Source organism: Aquila chrysaetos, chromosome 21 (assembly GCF_900496995.4).
Source record: "Aquila chrysaetos chrysaetos chromosome 21, bAquChr1.4, whole genome shotgun sequence".
In the NCBI taxonomy this organism is placed as follows: Eukaryota; Metazoa; Chordata; class Aves; order Accipitriformes; family Accipitridae; genus Aquila; species Aquila chrysaetos.
In genome coordinates, this window is record NC_044024.1 from 21682948 (window position 1) to 21692238 (window position 9291).

Sequence of the window (9291 nt, forward strand, 5' to 3'; positions counted from 1 at the left end):
AGTAGCCCTGGGCTAGATGCTGACACAGGTAACACAGGAGCCGAAGGCACTGTTGGTACGGGAGGATACAAACCCCGCAGCTCCTCTGGTAAATGTGGCAGGAACGACTCTTGCCACTAACTTGTACAATTACAAGATTGGAAGTCTGTTCAGTGATTCATGAAAGGTGTGGGAAGGTGCAGATGCAGTCTTAAAAGAAACTGAAGTTGAGAACAGCCAAGTTGCAGTTAGGAATAAATGTAAGTAACTTGTAACGCCCACATCAGCTGCTACTCTCTTATCTACTTATTTTTTTTCTCCCACCCTGGAGAAACTTGGGTACAACAACAGACGATACAGTTTGGGGAAGATGCTGCTACCAGAATGTTCACTGGTCTATAATCTGTTCTGACTCTTGTACCAGTGGGGAGATACCCCGCACACGTACTGTTGCAGTAAGCTGCAGGCTGTGTCCTCTTCCGTCTCCCTGAAACATTTTCAAGGTGGAGTGGAATTGACCAAGATTCAAGCAGTATGCTCTGCTGTCCCACTTGCAGTAGGTGGACTAGTCAGATAGAATTTGCCCCTCTGCTTTCTGTGGGTGTTGAATAACTGTATTGTATGGTAAAGCACTGTAATCCATTGCCTAGTTCTGCACACGAATAGGGCAACAAGATTTTTATAAAGGGGCTTCCTGCATATTGTCGATGCGATTCCATTTTCTTCCACTGAGAAGAAAAACCCCAAACTATTTTTTCTGTTGATAGGCAGTGAGAACCGCATACTGCCATTCTGTTGAGGGAGTGAAAAACCAGCATTTTCTCTGTTGCTCTGCATGGCTTTAAAATGATGCTTCAAGTCAAGATTAGACAGCTCATTAGATCAGTGCTTATAGTTGCACATTTTCCTTTATTTAAATTTCAGCTTCCCTCTCAGGAGTCAACACCCCTTCTCTTGGCATGGACTTCAGCTTTGGGGGGCAGAAAACAAGTGGATCTTCAAGATGAGAAAACATCATGAAGTATTGTCTGATTGGAATCTGCATTCTAGAGTGCTTCTCCAGAAATCCTGCTATCCAGATGTTTCAAGGCTTTATAAGTTTAAGTTACAGAGTGAACAGAACAGTTTTATAGAGTGATTCTGGCCAATCTTCTTTGGCCTGCTCTCTTTATTTTATAAATAATATATATTTTTTATTCAAAATAGGTAAAAATATTGATGCGAGTGCATTTCCAAAGGCCTTTTCATTTTGCAAACATCAGGGACTTGAGTTCTTGAAATTCTTCCAAGCCATAATATTCTTGGGGATGGTATTTATTTTCAGACTGATTCTCCACCCTTCTCTGACAAGTGGCATTTTCTAACGTGTTTAAAGTTCTGTCTGAGTCGGTGCAACTCAATGAGAGACAGACCCACTTAAATCTGGCACTAAATCGATAGTTGGATACAAGTGTGTTGAAAGAAAAAGTGCTGAACATGCATATATACATGTGCAGCTGTATATGAAAATAAAATATTCACATTGCCAGTATCAAGATTCAAGAATATTGTGGCCATAGATTTTTGTAAAAATTTTTTTAGGAGGGTGTAATTGTCTTAGAGTTTTAGTGCCCTTTAAGCCCAATCCTACTTGCAGGCACCTAAAATGCAAAAGGGAACTTTAGACTGTTTGCATTAATTCCTAGGGCTAAAATATCAACTCATTCCTGGATCAGTGTTTGATGGAAGTTTGTGTGTTTATGGAGTCAGGAAGGAAGATGTAAATTCAAAACACGAGTTGGAACTGTGCACTGAAAGTTTAGCTCCAACAGTAGCGTTTGGAGTTTATGCTCCACAAAGGTAGTTTTAGTCCCATAATGCTGAAGAGACAATTGACGTATTGAATTTTTTCAAACTTCTTCCTAAGTAAACGTATTGACTGGCGGTTTAAAGGTTTTTCAGCACAAAGAGGTGATCAGATTTTTTCTTCATTTTGCTCCATTTGCAGTCAAAGGAATGTATCGCTGTTTTTATTCTGTGGAATGGAACTGAGAATTTGCTGGCAGGATTATATGCATTTTTCTAGACCCGAGTCTTTTTTTTATCTGCTTGGTTCAGACCTGGCAACTCCATCACTCATGTTTGAATTAGGTGCATGCTTAAAGTATTAGTATACTGCCTTTAAGATCATTTGTTACCATTTTCTATCCCGTTTTTGTGTTTGTTTATCAGCCCATTTGTGTTGTTGACAGTGACTACAGAAGCAGTTGTGCATGTCATGAGAAATTACCTGATAAGTATCTGTTTGGTGACAAAGGCCTTGCCTAAGTACTAAATCCTTTTTTCCTCTGTTTACTGTGCTGCTGCTACCAGTGGAAATGTGTTCGTGAGACAGAAGAGAGTCTCTCAGAGATTTTCTGTCTATAAGAGTAGATGTTTAACTACCTGGTACAAACTGTGCCCTGCCAACAGATATTTTATACATCAGCCTCTGTAGTTGGATGTCGAGCAGGCAGTGACCTCTGTAGAATGTCTTACTGCTGAAGTTTAGTCGTTAGGACTCAGGGTGGGCTCTCCCAGGCTTAGCGGAGGTTACCCTCTCTTCTCCTCAGGGCGGTACTGGACACACCGAGCGGTCCTGCTTCAGCCACTTTGACCATGCCTGTTGGGGTGGTTCTGTCCTCAAACCGTTGTCGAATGCTGAACCTATTTTTCCTATCAATCTAAACCTGCATTCCTAATGTAAATCTTGTGGTGGGCCTTAAGCTCTGTTTGATGAAAGATGGCAGTAGAATTAATCACCTCATTTCTGGCAAAATCTGTTCTGGAGGTGGATCTTGAGGGAAGATGGCAGCTAAACACAATAGGAAATGTATAGGAATTTAGCACCAACAGAGGTGCTATTGGTGCCTTTTGAAACTCTAAATTCCTTGTATATAAAAACAGGAGGATGATGTGGTGACTTTCTGTTTCGTTCTGTCAGCTGAAGAGAGGATACCTGTTAAGACAGGAGTATCAGAGCTGTGTCTGAAGCCGTGTGGATTTACAGGAGTTTTCTGAGCAGGTTCTTGTATCCTTTCTGGATTTGGTTCTGTTTCCAGCCATGTCATCCTTCCAGTGTCGTTTCTCTGTCAAGCAGCAGCAGCAGCAGCAGCAGAGCTGCCTACAAGATCTGCAGGCAGGCTCCCTGCCTGCTGTCTAGCTGCAGCACTGTTTGTTAGGTAGATATTGTCTTCTAATTATTACTAAAACAGATATCTTTACGATAATGCAGCTATCCAGCTCAGGTTTAGAAACAGCTTTTAAAGGCTGTTTTTCAGTAACTTTTCCTGTAATTAGGTATGGCCGATTTTTCCCTTTCCTTAAAAGCAGGTCAGCCTCACTTGGTTATAACAAACTCTTGTCCGGGTAGAAACAATAAATAGTCTGATAGCTTTGGAAGCACTTCAAATCAATATTCACATGTCATATTTTTGAAAGCTTCAGAACGAAACGTGAAAGAAATACAAAAGCTGTGTAAAAATGAGGCAGAACAAAATGTGGAAAAACCCCGTGTCTGAGTGACTGAACAAGCTCCATTTTGTTCTCCTCTGCTTACTTAAGGGAGATATCCTTACGCTGCGCCTGCACTGGTACGGTTCATGCTGCATTCCAGTGCCACGGAATAGTCGGGCAGGTTCCTCTGCATCCCAGGATTAAAGCCGAGTGCAGAAAGCTGCAGTGGAAGGTGGGTGTCCAGGAGTACGGCGTCAGCGCGGCGTTTGCTGAAGACTTTATGTGCCCGTGTTCTTCAAGGCAGCATGTAAATGAACAGTCAGATCCCTGTGGGGAAACTTAGTGTTTCTCAAAATACTGCTGCTGAGACCTTTTTGCTCAGTGCATTATTGCAGCTGATGCCACAAACATAATTGCAGATGGCCTACTAAGGAGGATACAGCTTTTCCAGTTAGTATTTTTGGCCTTTAAAAAGGCTGTTAACTAGAGAGCTGGGCAGCGTAAAAGCAGTAATTTGCGTGCACCCACTGCTACCTGTGGTTTTAAAGCTGGGCTGCTATTTGCTTTTTAAGTTGACTTTTTTTCCTTAGCTTCTGAAAGAAAGTTGCATACAAAGAACATGATAAATGCAGGATGCGTAAAGTTTTGTCAAATACGCTAGGTAAATGCACTGGAAAACAGAAATTCCTCAGGCTGTCTATAGTCACTGCTGCAGGTAACGAAAGAGATGAAGTATTCAGCTGAGTGTGTGGTAGATTTTTTTAACATGCAAATACCTCTTTAAGGCGTACACCCACTAAATCTCCTTTGTTTTCCACCTCCCTAATCTTCACCCAGAGGCTCTCCACCACATCATCACGAACTCTAAGGGCTCTGCAATCAAACCTCTCCCTTACATCCAGTGTGACACCCCCACCTCGCCTGCCCCGGTGCCCCTCCCCAACAGCCTGTAGCCCTCCATCCCAGGGACTCCTTCCACCAAGTCTCGTGGTGAGACCAGTGATACCATAGCTCTGGGAGCTGACAAATGCTTCCAGTTCCTCCCATTTTGTTTCTCATACTGCCTGCATTGGTGCACAAGCGTTTCAGATATGCTCCTGAGCCCGCCGTGCGGCCAGGAGCCGCGTAAATGTTCCCACTAGGATTGCCACCTCATGACATTTACTGTCAGTCTCTACCTAGTTAGGTGCTGTAAATCCAGCTGCACCCAAAAAATTCAGTAAACTCCTAAGGCTTGAATCGCAGTTCTGATGCTGATATAAGTTGTGTGACTGCAGTGCTCATTAAGCTGTTGACCTGCAGCCTGGTGCAGTGTGGAAGCAGCAAGGCAACTGTCTCGACCCCATCCAGGGGGCTGTTTTCTCTGGCTTAGCATCAGATCTATGCTACAGAATAAAGCAGAAAAGAAGTGGTTTTCAGGTCAGGGTCAGAAACAGCTTTTGTCCTTAGTGCGTCTCATACTGCTAGTAGAGCCTGAGGTGTAGAAGCACCTGTATTTGGAGAAAAAGGTTTTGTTGGCTTAGCTTAATGTAGCCAAGGGAGGTGGGTCTGACCACCGGAGAGAGCGCTCTTCCCACGGCCACGAGGCTGCTCTGCAGCACAGACCAGGCCTCCCACTGCCAGCCGTGGTGCCGGTTCTGTCAGGGTTATTTCGATGAGACTGTGGAAGCTGGAATAGGACCACCAGGTGCCGTCTGTAATTCTACCAACAGTCATCAGGTAGTAATATATATGGCTTGAGTGACAACCAGCGTTGCAGGTGTCAAGAGACTCACCGGGAGCATCTGAAAGTGGGGAGCACAACCATGGTCTTGTTAGCTTAAATCAGGGCACAGAAGCGTGAGAGTTCAACCCCGGTACAGCACGTTCTACCTTGCCTTTGGCCCGTTTGTTGTTCGCGTTTCAGCATTTTACAAATGCATTTCACGTCCTTCATGAGAGCGAGGACTTTCTCAGCTACAAGCGACTTGTCCAAGTGGATGTCACTGCGTGAAAGAACGAACGAACGCTCTTGCTGGATTTTACTGTGATACCTGCCACTGTCTCCTCCCCGTACTCCTAGATTAATGCTCCAAAATAACTAACAGCCACCTCCTCGCCTCTCCCCCTTCTCTCCCATTGACATTCAGGTACACTGTACTCTTTTAAAAAAAAAAAAAAAAAAAAAATAGTGAAAACATCATATTGATGTTTCTATGGATAGTATTGTGGGAAGTCCTCTCCTTGGCCAGTGAGTCCTGCCCAAGGAATTAGGATTTCTGTAAGCCTCAGTGCACTGCAATTTTGTTTTGTCTCTTGCTGAATTGCTACAGTATGTTTTTGCAGCAGAATAAGATTGTATTCCTTTGAACCGGAAGCAGTACTGTATGTTTTTAGTAGGCTGTACCTAGCGCACGTAGTGTACTGTCATTGAGAAGAACCGGGAAGCTCCCTAACAGCACTACAGCAATGAATGTTTACTTCCTGGAACAAACCAGAAATGTGATTCAGCAAAATCTATCCTAGCTGTAGTTTTTTAGTTCTCTGTGCTGGTGTGGACTGAAAGCACAACTTAAGTCTTAGTTACCAAACGTGACGCATAAAGTCTGTAACATAATATGAATGTAAAGTGTCGGGGGAGAAAAAAAAAAAGGATTTACCTTTTCTTCCCTGACGTTGCATATAAAGAATGATGTGCTAAGATGTATTCAGGGACCCGCTGCCTCCCGCGTAGTCATTACGCCCGCAGAACAGATTTACTGTTTGCATAGCTGGCTCATTCACGGAGTGTTGAATTAGCAGGCTAAGGAGGTACTGTTGACCTTGTTTATTAAGCCAGAATTAACTAACTCAAAGGGTCACATTTTCATTTCAGTGACTCCTGGGGTACAAATTTTTGAAATTGATCCATAGTACTTGAAAATACCTTGATTTTATTGCTATTTTTCCAATTCTATCAGCTTCTGTTTTGTTACAGAACACTTGCAAAATTAAACTCGTTCTGAAACTATCAGTTAAAGCATTTGCATGGTAGAGTGGCTTTTTTCATGAAAAGTAATGGTCCGTCAAACAGCTTGGCAGCGACAAGCATGGCAAGGTTGCGGCATCACCATGTACTCTTCCTGCTTAATGCTTTATTTCCTTTTCTGGTAATTAACTTTGAGATCATACCCACTGTTATGCAGTTTTATCCTTCTTGTCCTTTTTCCGTCTCCCTTTGAGTGTGAGTCCTTCCTCTTCCTCCTGAATATATAGTTGAAATATTATCAGCTTTCAGCTGTTTGTACCGTTTTTTTGAATACTATGAAGGTGAGTAGGTGTCATTTTAAGCAGTTGTGCCACGTATTTTATTTGTAACTGATCTTAATGTTTGTCAGGTATTGGTTTGTGATTCTCATCATTCAGGCTCAGCTTGCTTTGCTCAGAGCAGTGGGATCCAACTTCCTGCATCTTCTTCATTTTCTAGCTTCAGTTTGGAATGTAAACCTTGTGAAATAAAATTTAAGTTTACATTTCAAATATGAGCCTGTAAGTTGGTTATGCTTTCATGCTGCTTAAAATATTTATTTTCTGTATGAAGTTTTAAGATTTACAGCAGCCTTTGTAAAAATTTAGTGGATAACAGCCACTGTTAAAAGTAAGTAGAAGAGTTATGTTAAGGAGGAAAAAAAAAGCCACCACCCAAAAAACCCAACAAAAAGGACAAGGGGATCATCTTTGCTTAAAACGAAATGCCTGCTTGCATCAAATACTAGTATCAAACAGCTCATACAACACGTGGGTATTTTACCTGAAGGCATTCCTGTTCTTTCAGTACTTGTTAGACTTGAACTTTTCTTGAGCTAAACCTTGGGCTAAATCCCACAGGAAGCCTGGAAACAAACGAACAAAATGTCCTCCCTATCTCCTTTCTAAACTGGGGAAGGTGTGTGCTGCTCCTCCGTGGACCAGCACTTCCTTTCGTAAGAGAAATGAAAATCCAATGGATTCTTCAAAGTGTTGGTGTATTTTTTATTTTTTTCCCTGCCTTTTTCTGGAGGATGCAGGAGCCTCCAGGATGTGTAGGAGAAAGAAATTCCTCGTATCAGCATCTGGTACCCTGGTGATGTAATGAACCGCCTGGGTTGCTGCAGAGGTGGCCTGCCCTGAGGAGGAGGTACAATTTTTGTGACTAAGAGCTTGTGTGAGGAGGTAGGTGGAACCTGTTGTGCCCTTCTGAATTAACTCCACGTGTGGGCATTCTTCTGCAGTAATTACATGAGCGTGTAGCTTCCTGCTGTACTCACCGACAGTCTAAGCAGGAGCTATTCCACAGATTCCAACTTGCTTAGTTGGAGTAGGAAATTTCTAACAGCTTCTATAAAATAGAAAAGGTCATGTTATTTTATAAATTATTCTATCTGTCCAGCTGTTTTCCATCTGAAAGTAACTCACGTATGTTTGCTGTGAAAATAGGTCCCTCAAAGATAAAACTTAATTAAACCTCAGGATCAGGTAACTGCAGAGCTATCTGTATGTTAGCATTCAGCACTGGAAGGAGTTTTTTTACCTTGCTTCAAAGTAAAGCGAGTGGGTTTCACTCACTGGTGTGCTCTCCAGGCAGGAAAACTTGGGTGGAGTAGAACATTTAACTGCAAGAGCTGTGCTGGGCTCGGAAGGCTCCGTTTGGGAACCAATACGCTACCTCTTCGACTGGGTCAGAATTCCCTTCACTGTACACCACTGCAGTGCAACGCCCTTTTCCTATCAAGGAAGACTGGCTTGGTGGGCTCTGCACCAGTAACTGCTAAATCCCTGGAAATAGTAAAATAAATTTCATTGTATCGATTGGTGATTACGTTCAGCTGCTCTTTCGAGAACCGATATGGCCTGCTGTGGGTAAGTATCTTGTATACAATCAACACTGTCCAGCTAAGGACGTGCCACTCGGAGCCACGTTGTTCAATACTGATTCCTCACCCTTTAATTTAATAGGAAGGTCACAAACGGTCTGCTGACAACATTTGGGATATTTAGTCGGGTTTAATGCTGCTGCTGGCATTGAGACTTTTGATATCAAATGGGTTTTTACAAAAGCTTTGGATACTCGTTTTTACTGTCCGACAAACATTCTGACTTTGTTATGAATGCTTTGTGTACGTTTCACTAGCATTTTCCAAGTGTTTGTATTGTTTCTACAGCTAAATATCCTGTATGTTCTGCTTCTATCGTTTTCTATTATGGTTTATACCAGAAAGCCTGCATGGTTTATACTGTACTGCAGGCAAGGACTGCATTAAAACCATTTTTGGCTAATTTATCATACTTGTGAATGGTGATTTCCTATGACTTAGCCTGTGCTCAGGCTAAACATTCTCTCTCTGGAAGCCTTACACAACTATAATTAACTGACATTACTGCTTGGAGTGGGGAAGGTTCTTTATCTGTGTCAAAAAAAAGGATTCACGAAATGCTGCCCCTTGTCTTAGGAGGTATTGCTCGGGGCAGTCCAGGCCTTTGCATTCTGCTCATCAGATGAGAGGTATGAAGCACTCCACTCGCGATGACATTCTGTAATCCTGCACTTTTTAAAATATGGATATATTTAAAATATAATAATGGGCTATATTGTCTTTATATATAAATATTCCCAAAGTTATAGTAAGGTAAGATACTAGCTAGTTTAAGAATTGGGTATTGTGTACTTGGTGCGAGGGGATTTGAAGCCAAAGAAAATATTTGGCTGCAGATTTATGTTTAATCTGATCGATACAATTACTGCATTGAGTATTTTGAAAGGGCGCTAAGCCGTGAGGGCCGTATTTGTCTTTTGGCTTTAAGCCCTGTTGCTCTGTGAACAGAGCTAGAAATCGAGTTCAA

At 42.4% G+C, this 9291-nt stretch overlaps 1 protein-coding gene across 1 annotated transcript in view; it reads left to right on the forward strand.

The window, feature by feature from the left end:
* ZDHHC15 (zinc finger DHHC-type palmitoyltransferase 15) overlaps positions 1–8731 on the forward strand; it is a 29995-nt gene extending 21264 nt beyond the window's left edge. The window contains exon 12 of the mRNA XM_029996653.2: positions 904–8731. The gene's annotated coding sequence lies outside the window, so the exon portion shown is untranslated. The remainder of the gene's footprint in view (positions 1–903) is intronic.
* Positions 8732–9291: the final 560 nt, after the last annotated feature.